We start from the raw sequence: 15689 nt of genomic DNA on the forward strand, positions 1-15689 counted from the left end.
TCTTAGAACAAAAAGAATCGAAGTCAATCATTTGTGACTAGGAGGAAAGATTTATTTCAACCAGCATAAAATCTGGAAGTGCTCTCTTTCCACCAAAATTTCAGGGGCTGTAACCTCCTTCCATTGGTCCAGCAGTACTAAGATCAACACCTTGTATCTTAATTCAGACCATAAAAAGATAACTAAATAGATGCACCAACATTCAGAAGCTGGCACTTTGAAGAGTACAAACTGAAAATTTTAGCATAGTCAAAAACTGTGTTAAAGAAAAAGAGAATTAAAAATATCACAACAAAACATACATTTGAAAGATGAAAGGGGAGCAATTGCAGAAAGAGAGATTTCTCTGCAATATTTTAGAAAAGATGTATATGGAGGGAATGGGGCAGAGAGAAGGATAAAGAGGCGATTATATTTTTGAAATAGCTATTCTGTATTAAATTATGTGACTTACAAAAGAGCATGGAGTCAATGAATCATCCAGAGCCAGATGTAAAAGTGAAGACTAACCAGCTTAGAGACACATCCTTAAGTAACATCTGACCACAGCTTACAGTGGAAATAATGTGTACTAGTTTTAGATTTGATATCTTTTAATAAGCAGACATGTACACACAATTATATATAAGTATATATAACATATATACAAATGTATATACATACACACCTACATATATACATATATAAATTCTTAAGTTAAACAGGTCAATTGTATATTCTCACTTGATTATAAGGATTTAATAAAATTTGATAAATCCACTTTAAATTTTAAAGTGTCAGCAAAATACACTAAATGGGTATTTGAACTGAGTACATAGAGGCAATTGTAGTAAAGATTGTGGTACCCAAAAGTGAAAATTCAACTGTTATCCCACAGAACACTGCCTTAACAAAGTCAATCTTTTCTATTTTCTTCATTATATCAATCTTTCTCCAATTGTATCCCCACCAGCATCAGATCAGCATCACTTATGAGACTGTTAGACATACGAATATCAGGATCCCTGTTAGTCCTACTGAATCAGAAACTCTGAGGCCAGGGCCCAATGATCTGAGTTTTACACCCTCCCCAGATGATTCTGATAGATACTACATTGCAAAACACTGCCTTGTACAATACTTTATCCTCCAAAATAATATTATAAAGAAGCTTGATGCAAAACATACACTGTCACATGAGGTAATGTGCAATAACCATAACAGTACTGCCCCTTCATAATGTCCTAGTTCATGGCACTTTAGAATATTTAAAGTGCTACTCCCCAGTACCCAGGGATGCTTAAGTTTTCCTGCAGGGAGTTGTTGGGAAGAATCTTCATAAAGTATCTCAGAGGTAATACTGTGAATATTTATGACATAGGCTGGGCATCGCTTCCACTAATCAGATGGCTGGGAAGAACACTTTGACAGAAAGAATGAATGTTCTGCTCATAAGAAGAATAAGCATTTAGCTACCACTCTATTGAGATCAAGGCAAGGTTAATTTTCGATGTATCTGAGGATTAGGTGGTCAGCTGGAGTGGATCCTTGTCCAGCAAGGTTCAAACAGTGGTTATTCTTCTTGCCAGGTTAACTGGATGACATCTCAGGCTCAGATCTCCTAATGTTTGGATTCTTTATTCTCTTTTTTCATTATGCCCTGAATATGTATGATGCCCATCATATACATTTATCACAAAAGCCCTTTATGATTAGTCAAAATGAACCTTAATGATCCATTAATTAGGGCATTTTAATGCACCGAGTTATTAAGAGCAACAGCAACAACAAACCATAATTTCCCATCTTGCATCACTAGATGTATTCAGTCTTCATATAACACCGCTGACTATCCAACCTGGATTCATTCTGCCCTGGAAAGTCACTTATATTTTAAAATAGACAAAATTATTATTTTAAATGAAGCAGAGGAAAAGGAGTTTTGTATCAAAACAGCATCATATTATGTGTTCATATCAACAGTGTTCATATTATGCTATAACATAAAGAAAAACATATATTGTCATTAATTATAGTCACATAAAGACAGAATAAAGAGGCAAGAAAATGTAAACAATAGACAGATACCAATCAGTTACTATTATATGCTCCAGGTTCTCTTCCTTTGCCACTGTGGTCAAGAAGAATGTGTGCTGAAATTTTAGAGCCAAGAAACCGAAGCATTCTGGATCACTGGTGGGACACTGTTCCTGAGACCCCCTGGGACTCCTTGGGACAAACCATGCAATTTGCATAAGTGAAAAACAAATCTTTATTGTATTAGGTTGTCATGATGAGGGGCCAGCCTGCTACCATGTATAGCCTAGCCCATCACAACTAGTAAAGTACAGAAATTAAAGAAAAAATTTTAAAGTAGTAAAATAGAAGAAAAGAAAAATCACCCCAGGCAGGTGTTACATATGAATAAAATGGCATTCTTCTTTACACACTATTTTGTAATCTGCTTCTTTAGTTAACATTGCTTCATGATCATTTTTCAAGTCATTGAATATTATTCCACAATACAATGGTTAATGTCTACATAGTATTATACAGTAATGGTCTATGAAAATTTATTTAATCGATTTTCTATTCTAGACAATTAGGTTGTTTAGAAATTTCTTCCACTGCAAACTATATTGCAGTGAACAATGTTATAGCTATATTTTAAGTATATCCATAATTACTTGGATAAAATAAATACCTAGAAATAAAATTTCTAACATAAATGGTATAAAATATTAATGCTTTAGCCAAATTACTCACAGTAAATGTACTAATTTATACCAGCACTATCAGTATTCTTTTCATTATTTTTAGGTCATTTTTTTTTAATTCTTAACTTTAATATCAATAAGAAATTGGGCACTTTATATTTTCCAGGTAGAAACATGTTTTAACTTTGTAACATATATTTTTTGAAATTTAAGTAAATCTGGCAACAGTTTGTTATATATTGGGAACTGAATTTAATTCAATTCAACAGCTATATATTAAGTACTGACCACGTGTTCATTCCTCTCTAAACCACTGAGTTAGCCAGCACTGGAGTATTGTATGAAAATTTCCAATCAAATCTTTAAGTAAACTTTCTTATCATAGATATATTTTAAATTGTGCCAACTAAGTTCTAGGTCATTTACAATTTCAATTTCCTATTGAGAAATTATATGTCAGAAGCTCTAGCCAAGCAATCATATGTATAACTCCTCTAAAATTATTGGGAATTGTCTTTTTTCTTGAGTCGAAGTTACATGCCTGGCGATACACTTAATTTTATTCTTATTTTCATGTATTGGGTTCCAACCTCATTTAAGAAACATGATTTATACAATTATTATTCTTCCCGATTCCAATACTTTGGGGAAAGTTCTGGGTGTCTCGGGTTGGATCAAGTTTTTATCTCTGATGGTATCTACTGTAGCTATAAGCTGGGTTATATTGTATGAAAGCAACATTTTCTAATGCAGTTCTCCTGAAATGGAAGGGATGCCTCCCAAAAAAGATGAGTGCAGAAATGAGTGGGAGAGGGCATCCCTGGGCAGAACCACAACACTGTGAAGGTTTAATGTTCATCCTTCTAATTACTGTTCTATAGCTTTCTATATTTTTCCTATAATTACAAAAATCACACTTGCGGTTACTATGTCACTTTTTATATGATCCTCTAACAACCAATAAGTTACTTGAGGTCATAACCTGTGGATGTTTTGCACACCAATGTATCTCTTAAGCCAAATGGTATCTGACAGAGAGTAAGTTCTTAATAAATATATGGCAAACAAATAATAAATAATTAGTGAATATTGTTCTCATAAAGGATATTTTAACCTGTATTTTCACTTTTGAATATTTTTACAGAAAATGGTTTCAAATAATACAGACTAAACAAATATTTAATCAGCACTCACTTTGTAGGGTATTGAAGGCCCCTATACTTTAAGGACACAGAAATAAGTAGACATTGTTCCTGATCCTGAGGACATCACAGTCTAGCAGGAGAGAGAAACTTTTAGACAGATACATAGTACACAGTGATAAGGAAAGTTAAAGAACACTGTGCCAGATGAAGAAGTGGTACTACAGAAGGAAATTCAACTCAAGAGTCGTTTATGCAATGATCTAGTTCATTTAACCAAGTAAACAGCATGGGCTCATAATCACATGTTTCTTTAAGACGACTTTACCAGGTCAAGTTTTTATACACAGCTCTCTGGTGGAGCTGCATATAAAAAGTGAGATGCCAAACGATAGCACAGCATGTATCTACCTACATACATGTTTTCATGTTCTGAATGTATGTTTTTTTTTTTGAAGTATTATATTTCAACTCTCAAAATGACCTTACCAAATTTTTTCACATTCTTCTTTTCATCAGATTATGATTTTTACTGAGCTATTCTTAGACAATTAGGAACACTATATTGCATATAACGTGACTGTTTTGAAACTAAATCTGTATACAGAAAACAGGATTTCTTATGCTCAGTGCTAACTAACCCATCAGGATTGAACTGAGTTTGCCTTCATCAGCAAACCTGTAACTCACCCAAACTATCTAGTAGCTATTACAGATGCCCCCTGCCAGAAATGAGTTAATCAGAGCAAGTTGTTTTATTAACCTCCCTCTATTATCATGTGAAAGAAAAAAAAAAAAAGGAGGATGAATGTAATATTAATGCCATCAGTGATCTTGCCAGGAGAAATACAGTGGTTACATAAGATTCTAAGGGTCTCTAATTCTGAGACTTATTCCGTAAACCGGTCTCTGTATGCTTCTGTAACAGTGTATAAGGTTATCAGTTTCCTCATAAATCGCAGAGGGCAGGAAAAATAGGTTTTGGATCTTGATATAAGATGTGAACTGTCACGAACATTGGTTCAGCTCTAATTAACAGGAGTAAGCCCTCCTCTTCCTTCTCCTCAATAATTATTTCACTAATTCCTGGCCAAAATAAATTCTTTTAAACAATTCCTATTTTAATTTAGGAAAAAATCTACGAACCCATAATCATCACCACCACAACAAAAGTGTTTATTTAATACTTCAGCATTTATTTGTTAAAACAAACTCTGTTTTCTTGTGAGTGAAAAGCCAGATGCCTGGATTCTGAACCTGCCTCTATCACTTGTTCATTGTTACTTTCGAGAAGTCCTCTAGTAAGTGTCTCTATACCTCAGTATGCCAACTATAAAATAACATTGATACCATAGGGTTGTTGTGAGGATTCAATAAGAGACAGTAGACAACTATGGCCTGGTACATCATACTTACAAAGAATACTTTGCTATACCTGTATCATACAGGTAGAGAAAGATTTTAATTTCTGAGCATGCATGTCAAATATCTATCAATTTTTCCACATAACTTTGAAGATTCACAATGATAAGAGTCCAAAGGACAAATGATTGCACAGTAGAGAAAAAGTTAAGGAGCAGATAAAATTCAATACTATTCTGGAGGTCTTCTCTCTTTACTCTTTCACCGTGAATGTGGTGTGAGGTCAGAATCGTAATCTACTGATTGAATAGATAAATGCTTTCTTGAAAATGTTAAAATATTAATTTCAGAAACACTGTGACAAGGGTGTCAATAATTTCTTTAACACAAGAATCAATATGCTCTAGTCCAACCAGAGAGATAGAAATCAATACATATTAGTTTAATGTCAAAGCTAGACATGAAGTTTTAAAAATAGGAAATTGCTTTCTGAGTGGGAAATAAAATAATTTTTTCTTAAAGTGGAAGATCCTTTCAGAGTCTAAGTCATTATATAGTAATAATAATAATAAGAAGAAGAAGAAGAAGAAGAAGAAGAAGTAATCTATATCGACCCCAGAAATGTTAACTGATTAACGGACTGCATAAATGCATCAAATGAGACAAACATAAACTTGTCAAAGTTGATTTCTTCTGTACAGAATTAGATTACACAAAATAATATAATTATTAATTCTTTCAGACTCTGTAAAGCCCAGAAGTGTGACCTAGAGTCACAGATATTTAGAAAAAAAAAAAAAAAGAGCTTCTGGACAGCAGCACTGTCCACCTCAGAGTCTGTATTTTAGACCTTGGGAGAACTTGTAAGACCTTACTATGGGTGGCTTATCTATCTCTTAGGCTGTACCATATCTTCTGATCTATTGAATTGTTATTTAGTGTTTTGTGTTTTGCCATTTATAATATTCATTTTTGAAAGATTATTCTTCCTCTGAAGCAACACTTTTTCACAAGCTGCCCCTCCCTCATTATATATATATTTAATTTAGAAAAAATCTACAAACCTATAATCATCACCACCAACACTATATACATATCTATATATCTATATCTATATCTATATATATATATAGATATAAAAACTGTTATACATATAAACTCTTAAATTTGGAACATGGCTTGTGAAGTGATAAATTAACTGGTTATATAAGCCACCTTCACCCTTAAGATAATCTGCATTGCAATCGCAAGTATTCTCACACTAGTTTAACCATTATAATAGGATATAGAATGGAGGTTGCACAGTAATTGTAACTGACACTTAAAAAAAAAATTCTTCTAAATTTTGCCGACTCAGAGTTGCCAACATCAGCACCAGATGCCTTTCTCTAAGAATTACCAGGTTTAGTAAGAACGGACTGTACCATCACCACTCACCAATCCAATGCCCACCTTTCCCGTTTATAGAAAGAACTAAGCAGGGGAAGGGCAATTCAGTGGTAACAACTTTCTGAAACAAAAATCCAGTGATTCTCCACTTCAAAGAAAGGATAAAAACAGAAGACTAAAGTTATGCTTTAGTAGTTTTAGAAGTCTAAGTCGCTGTCATTTAGATATACCCTTTCTTTTTTTTCTGCCTGCCTCCCTTAGATTTACCTCTTCATATTTATTTTGTTGTCTTAATATGTACTTTTTTTCTTTGAAGTTTTGATATCTGCCATTCTCCTCACTGTCTAGCATAGTAAATCTAATTGTATGCCATTTTTCTTATTATTTCTATAGATGGGGATCATATTCACCTGCAAATTTTCCATCAAGATTTTTAAAAATTATCAGATTGCAGAGCAAAAGAATTAAGGTCACCTTCAAACTTAAATCTTCTTTGGTTCAGTATGATAAATTACTATAAAGGGTCAGATCTGAATTTAGAAAATATATATATATATAATATCTCCAACTCAGTTTTTTTGGTTAAAAAAATAAGTAGGTATTTAAAGGGACATGAAAATGTAAAGTAAACACAATCTAGCATCAAGGAAAGACAAAGATTTCTCAATTAAAAGCTACATTTCTATCTCTTCCTCTTAGCTCTTATGTAACTTTGGTCAAATAATTTAGCTTGTATCTCAATCACTTTATTGGCTAAAGAGGAAATATATTTAAGAAAGAAATATATACGGTACTAGTATGTTTCAACTATCAAAGGAAACATAACATCAATTTATACCATCTGTAATTTTATATGTTATTTAAAATTTTTTAAACTATCTTTTTTCTTTCAAAAATAAAAGACTATATTTGTCAGAGTCACAGTGACTGAATCTTCAAGTAGGAGAGGAAAATTAGAACTTGTACAAAATTATTTTTCTTTTTTATAATCAGATGTCGAGGAGTTAATATTATGGATAGTGAGAGAATGAAAGGGAAGGAGGGAAGATTGGGCTACTATATACACAAAGATTTCTGCAAAAAAAAAGCGCAACAAATCTTAGTTTGGGAGAAGTCTGTTGTAAAAAATAACAGGTTTTATTCAGAAATGATCTATTTTGCAAATACCTCAGTTCCTAAGGGGAAAAATATATTTTCTTTTTGTTCATATGAAATATATTTGTTATTCTGAAGTCGTCATTATATGTTGATCATTTGACCCCATTTCAAAAAGGGAATTTAGAAAGATACCCCTTATACAATAGTCTAATTAATCCAATTGACATATCTATGATAATATATTGAAGATGAAATATTTAGAGCAGAAAAATGCAATATTAAACTAAAGGATTTACATAATATTGGGCACCGAAGCCAGATTTAAAAAGCCAACATCACCTTTCACAATTGAAAGCAAGATACCTTTGTGAAGAATCATTTATTAAAACCAAAGCACTATTTCAGTAAAGCATTAAGATCGCTGCATAGAATGGCCCGTGGGCAGCACTTTGAAATAATAGTGAATTACTATTCTAATCCACAATGGAACATTTTAATAAGTGTGATAAATGACTCAGAGAGCTTCAGATTCCAGTGTCAGTAGAATTAGAATCAAGCAAAGGCTGGTGATAGATATAGAGCATTTTCGTGGTAAACACTTTGCAATGTCAGGACAATAGCAGTTTATGGAACACTCAGAGGGGAAATTCCTGTCCATTTGTCAACTTGTTGCCTGAGGGTAAAAATGTAGACAGAAAACTAGTCTTATCTTAACAGATAATATACTTTCTTGCATTCTATAATCTTTCCAAATGATACGATATAAAGAAATTAAAACATAACGAATAAAAATAAATCACTTTACACTTAGAGACATAGCCATACTCATAGAATAAATTGTTAAAGATACATTATATCTACAACGTCAAAATATGTATATGCTGTAAGTTAAACTACTCTACTCAGTAAAATTTATAAGATGAAAGTAAATTCTAATAGTTTTCATTACTCAAAAGAATATGTCCATAGTTCTTCAGGTGTCAAAGGGCCATAATCTAAGAAATAGATCAGTCTTTGCTTTGATTATCAGGATCTTATACTGGCAGCACATGACGAAAATTCCTAAAAATGTGACATATTGGTTAAAAATATGAGCTTATATTTAGAAAATAAATTAATCATTTAAATTTCAGGTATATATTTATTTTTTATATAATTTTTACTCAATGAAGAACTCAGAAGAGATATTTATGGAGAAAAATCTAAATCAATAATTCTGCAGAGCTGCTCACTAGAAGTTTTCACTTGGTGTACATTTAATATCATTGCAAGTTACAAAAATTTTCCTACAGTCATGGACATAAAATTGAAGTTATTTGCATTATAAAGTCACCTTAAAATGTCTTAAAAGATGGTTCGTGGCAAAAGAACCTTATTAGCTCTATAAAGGGTGATAAATGAGGCTGTGTGAGTATTGTAATCATGAACTGAAAGGTACATTAAAGTCTTTGTTTGGAGAACCTTTGAATCAAAACCTTAAAAAAGGAGAAAAAAAATGAGAAGGGATTCTGTGAACTTAATTTGCTTGGAGGGAGAACTTAGTTAAAAGTTATGCTTAACTGCAATTTAAAAATGATCCCTAGATTTAAAATCTTACTAACGTGTAATGGGTGCTACAATAATCCAACTATGTGAATTCCCTAATACATAATTGAAGATATAAAAAGAGTTAGAATGGAATTATGTTTAAATACAATTAGTAAATAATAACAATAGCTAGCAATTGTTTAGTGCTCAAGTTTTAACTCTACAGACATTGTGTAACTTAATTTTCTCTATTATCCTAAGAGGTAGATACTTACTACTCTGTACTTTAGAGAAAACTGAGGCCTGCTCAGTTATTAAATTATAGAGAAATTATGAAATAACTAATAAATTAAATACTATGCAGTCACTAAAAATGGTATTGTAAAAGTATGTTTATATATGAAAAGTATTCTTAATGTGTTAATCAAATAATTAGATTAAATAAATCATTATTTGTGAGTTTTGGCATTATGAATGATTAAGATTTTATTCTTTATCATTTTCTTTATTTTCCAAATTTTCTATAGTTGACTTGTATATCTTTCTAACAAGAAAAACAATTTCATTAATTATTTTATATAAACAGACATGTGAATATTTTGAGGGCATAAATATAAGAGCTTTGTGACTACTATGTTCCAGGTACTGCTTTAAATGCTTTGCTCTTCTATTAATTCTTCTGTTTCACAATAACTTAATGAAGAAAATACTATTATTTTTATTATTATTACCATTTTACAGTTGACAAACTAAGGCACAGAGGTTAAATTACTTGCTTAAATCTCAGCTAAAAAGTAGTAGAGCTAGAATTCAAATGATAGAAACACTTTTAGATTTTTGGCTAATCCACTATCTGCCAGCATAAATGTATTATCAACCTTTATTACCACTCTGGTTTTCTGGAGTTAAGTCTTGAATATGTGTCTTTAAAATGTTTCTTTCACACTTGCAAGTGGCAGAGCACAATAAGGCAGTTCCTGGTTTTGGAAGCAATGCGATGCAGGATATTCTCCAAGTACAAAGAAATCTACATGAAAATTAGAATCATCATTACATTTTCTTCCTTCCTGCTGAACTCTGCAGTCCCTTATCACATCACAGTGGCACTGCCAAGAGGAAGGGTAAGAACGTCAGGAGTCTTGGTTGACTGGTATCTCAGCCCTTTTCATTACTTCAGATTATCGTTTAATATTCTCTATTGTTAGAATAATTGTAACAGCAGGAGGAGGAAGAATTAGTAGTTGGATATATTTTCATTTCTCAAGCTTTTTTTTTTTCCCTTCAAAGTAAAGGGTATTTTATACATTTGAATAAAACTGCAGATCTTAGTTTATATGTTTAGTTGGATTTTGAATTTTCAGTTTAGACTATATTATCCCTTGGCAGGTCATTCAATACGGCCTATATGATTAAAAGAGCAAAGCTGCCAATGAATCATACGTAAGCCTTTGGCTTTGCAAAGTTACTTAATATTTTATTGTTGTTGATGTTAATAAGAACTAGGTAAATATGAAACTTGGTTTGGGAACTGTAAGTTAATTCATGAAATATAAGTCTATGGATTAAAAAACAAATAACATTTTTATCAGATGTTTAATTAACTAAAATTGAATGTCATTAAAATAATACCAATGTATTGTGCAGACAAAATAAAAACCATGCTTTATGTTTGTAGGAAAGCGTAAAGGGGATTTTTAAATGGAGGCATATGTTGATTAATGCTCGGAATAAATTCAAAGATTAGTTCTGAGTTTACTAGTTAAAAAAATAAACTTTGAGGCAACCTTGTCTTAAATGCACATTTATGAGTTTTCTCTCGTACAAGTAAATCTCAACAATCTGTGAAGATTAAAATTCCTGAAAAATACACAAACCAAATATTAATTTTTTTTAATGTAGGTTTAATAATGTAATTAGAAATAGTAATTTCTTGAAGGTTAAAATTTGGCTGTCAGTTATCTCTATTTTCAAGAACATGAATGAAAATTTTAATTAAGTAGCTAATTCCAAAAATGACATGATAGTTTATTTTAGCCCAACCAGCAATTTTCTTGGAAGATATTGAGATTAATATCTTCAAATAATCAACCTCAACATTTGAAGTAGAAAAAAATAAAAAAGTTAACTTTTCAACTTGACCTAAAAAATGTTAACCGTTTCTAAGAAAATATAGAATGTATTTTGACAAGAATTAGATATGTTCAAGCTAATAGAATATTGTAAATCACTTTAATATTTTAACATCATACAAAATAAGACATTCTAACCATTTTTTTCCCATTCAGTATTAATGGTATATTGTATTTTAGTAGAACATCTAAAGAAAAACAGTTATACTGGTCCAGTATAATTAAATAGACATATATTATCTTAGAAAAACTAGAAAATATCACATTAGATTATACTAATGTTCCATTTAGCCAAATTTGGATCTCTAAAAGTTGTGTCAATGAACATTTGTGGGTAGGAAGAAGAAAAAAATTGGTATAAGATTGAAGCAGGAAGAAAGCAAAATTATGGAAAATGAGACTTCTCATTTAAGAATAATTTAAAAAGCCCCTAAAAGAATTCTTTCTATTGACAAGTCTAGGAAAAATGAGAATGCTTTCAGAAATGAAGCTAATGGAGACCATGGACATGACCAGAGCCTTTCTCTAATCCAATAAATATTGTAATCGGAAGCTAAAAGCAAGTCACAGTCCCTAAAAAACCTACATATTCTGAACAGAATGTCCTATTGTATAATATTTGACTGTCATTTTACATTAATTATATTGTGGATGCAAAAGGGTGCTATAATAAATCACAAATTCCTAACCGGGCAGGTCATGGTGGATAGTCATATCCCAGGACTATAACTTCTTTAGTGGCAAGGTTTTTAAGCCAGCCGCCTTCATTGTTCTTATTTATCTAGGTTAATACACCTTTGAAATATTAGAAGCATTTCAAAAACATAACTACCTTCCAGAGAGAATATACTGTTGTAATCCAGTCCCTTCCTTGCTTTCTCCCACCCTCATATAATCTTCCTTACATTCCTTCCTTAATCTCAAATGCAGAAAAGAAAATGCAAAACTATTATTCTCTGAAGCATTTGAGATCTTGCTTCCCAGCAACTGTTGTCAGTTTTGCCTCATATAAACTCTTAACAAAAATTTTCTATGAGTTTGGACGTTTCTTACATCAACAATGTCAACAGAAAGAATAGACTCAGCAGATAAACCCTCACTGAAATGAAAATCAATATTCTAGATGGCTCTTTACTTTCTCATCACCCAGAACTCTCCACATGGCTACCACACAGCATGACATCTGGATTCTCCCAGATTCAGTGAGAGGACAGAGAAAGCTCATGATGAAAAATGCAGTATTTTATAAGCTAATCACAGTAACACCTTGTCACTTTGTTCATATTCCATTTATTAGCCATCAGTCACCAAATCCAGCCCACACTCAGGCATGAACACCAGAAGGTGGACATCATTGGGGTCCATTTTACAGGGTGCTTGCCACACAAATCTCTGTATCAGCTTCTAACTAATATAGGAAAAAGGCATGCGAACTATGCAGATTGCCTAATTATTAAACCAAGTAGAACTCAGAGTCTGCTATGTGTTGTTAGACACAGAACCTAATAGATCAGCCATATGGCCAGACCATGGGGAACCTACAGAATGAAGGAAGATTCCTGCAGAGATTACTAACAACTCTTTACTCACACCATTGTCATCTACCATACCATAAAAATAAAATAAAACTGTACCTTGCACAAACATAAACCCAACCATTCATTCTATTCTTTACTCCCTGTAATCAGTAATTTTTCATTAGAAAAATTTTTCATTTTCATAGAACCTAAGAAACAGATACAAACCTAATTCCCCAAACACTCAGAGGCTCGTTCTCTGACTCTGAGAGGAGAACACACTCTGTCTACAGAGCGTTATTCCTTCCCTAACAAACTCTTCTTTGTCTTTAACTCTGTCTCGTTGTTGAATTCTTTCATTCGGAGCCAAGGACCCTCCCTCTCTCAGTGTAGTATAACCGTACACGAACTTCATTTCTTTGATATAGTTTTCTTCTGCTGGTTTTGCTCAGATGATGGCATTGTGACATCCTATTCTCCCATTCCCTCTTCCTCTGGCTGCAGCTCCCTTAATCATTAAGCCTTAGGACATAAGATTAATGGAGCCTCAGGTCTATAATCATAAGGACAATAGGTTTCCATTGGACTTTAGACCAAAGATGACATCTGGATTTAGATGTGTTTCAGCTCCAGGCCCATCCAGGCAGAACGACAGCCCCAGCAGCCACGGGACTAGATGGGATGGTGCCATGGCTGATTCCAGAAGCAGATACAATGATCGGTTACCTCATCCCCCACCAACTGTCCAATCCGTAGCACCCACGACCCCAACTCACTTAGTTTCCATGAATACTGATTTTTCCCTATGTAATGTGTCCTCCCGAGACATCTGGGGAGCCAGGCCTTTGAGTGATAGCTTGCCTGTGTCTTCAGAATTTGCAACTCTAATAAAGCCTACTTTCTTTGCCGCAAAACCTGCACGTATCTTTTCTTTGGCATAGACGTGTGCAGGCAGACGGACCCCTTTTGTTCTGATAACAGCTGGACTTAGGTCCCACTCAGGGAGCATTTGCCTCATCCTGCATCATAACAACCTACTTGACAAAAATTCAAGATTGTAGCACAACATAACTTGTTTTACACATGAATTTATAGAATACTGAAGAAATCACCTAAGGTCTTGTTTTAGCTCTGTATTTTACAGATTAGAAAGCTGAGAACCAGAGAAGAAACACAACTTGTTTGAGAAAGAGCTAAAATGAAAACAAGGTTCTTAGGGTTTTTTTCTATTAACTATCCTGTTAAGGGGAGCAGAACTTACCACCCCAAAATATGTGTCTTTGGCATAATGATTATTATAGAATGATTATTTTTAAGAAACAGTAGACATAGGGGATGCTCTGAAAACTGAGTAAAAATTATCCTTTTGTAAGAGAAATTTATTTCTATGACAAAAATCTCCATTTGCAAGGGTGTCTCTCTGTACCAGGAAGAGAATAATCACTGAATTTCTGGAAACTTGTTTCAATGGAGAAGGCAACAGACTTAAATCTGCATAGTAGCCTCGCCCTTGTTTTTTCTGACAACCTCCAGTAACTGGTTACCTCACACTCCCACACTGTCTTTTGTCTTTAACTGAAGATGATATTTTAAAGTGGCTTGGGACATTTCAGAGAGTTATTCAGTTTTCCTAGGTATCTCCCATGTCTGTGTTTTTGTTTTAGTTTAGTTTTTTTTTTTTGTCCTCTCTCTTGTTGATTTGCCTTTTTCTTAGAGGAGGGTCTCAGCCAAGAACCTATCAGGATAGGGTAAAAATTATTTTTTTCTCCTCTGCACCTACGAGTTGTAAATTTTTAAAAATGATTTTGAAATTATTTTAGATTTACTAAGTAGTTATCGAGGCAGTTTAATGAGTTAGCATTTCACTGCAAAACAAAATTAAAACTATTCACTATTTTTTCAAATTCGCTTTGTTTTTATCAGGATAGGGGGATTTTCTGTTAAAAATGTTATAGTCTATAGAGAAATGGAAATTATATCACTATTTTCAATATATTAACTAAATAAAAAAGGTTGTGAAAGATTGTGAGTGATTTTGTAAAATAAGAGAGAACATTTATATTAAAAAAAATTTTACAAAAAATTGCCAGTTCCAAGGTGTAGCAGAAAAATACTAAGTAACTGAAGTATATGAATATAATAAGAAAAAATATTCTGCTTGTTTCACTTTTAATCTAAATACTTGTTTTAACTGATATAATTTTATAGCAACATATATGAAATTAACATGGATATATGTTGTTTAGAAATAATTTTATTTTCAAAAATAATTTTTGAATGTTTGTTGGCTGCGAGTAAAATAATTCAGTCAATGAATAAATGCCTTAATAAAATGTCTCACTCCTAAGATGCCCTGGTTTGAACAATAAAATATATATTTGCCATATACATAAGCATTAGCTTTCATCATTTTAATACAGCTACAGTTCTTTATAGTTCTCCTTGCAGTCATCTTTCCTTAGGTATTTTTATTGTTGGATCCATCTCATTATTAGAAACTTCACTCAATGTCTTCTCTTCCTTTCTTTCATTAGTCACACTGTCTTATTAGATATATATTTTTTATTGCCAGTCTTCCTATCTGAAGTTATTTTATCATAATTATTTTTTTCGTGTGTATTGTTTCTCTTCCACGGCATGAGAGCAGGGCAGAAATTTTCTTCAGAATAATTCCACGCAATGCCGCTAGAATAAATAAACAGTACCTGGAATAGAACTCAGAGGTTTCTTTTCAAGGTGTCATTATCTATGGGGGAAAAAAATGGAGGATTTGCTTAAAATCTTACTCATTAATCTATTTACAAAGTAATGGTTTAGTAAAGTTTTATT

This window comes from Pteropus medius, unplaced genomic scaffold, assembly GCF_902729225.1.
Source record: "Pteropus medius unplaced genomic scaffold, Ma_sr-lr_union100, whole genome shotgun sequence".
In the NCBI taxonomy this organism is placed as follows: domain Eukaryota; kingdom Metazoa; phylum Chordata; class Mammalia; order Chiroptera; family Pteropodidae; genus Pteropus; species Pteropus medius.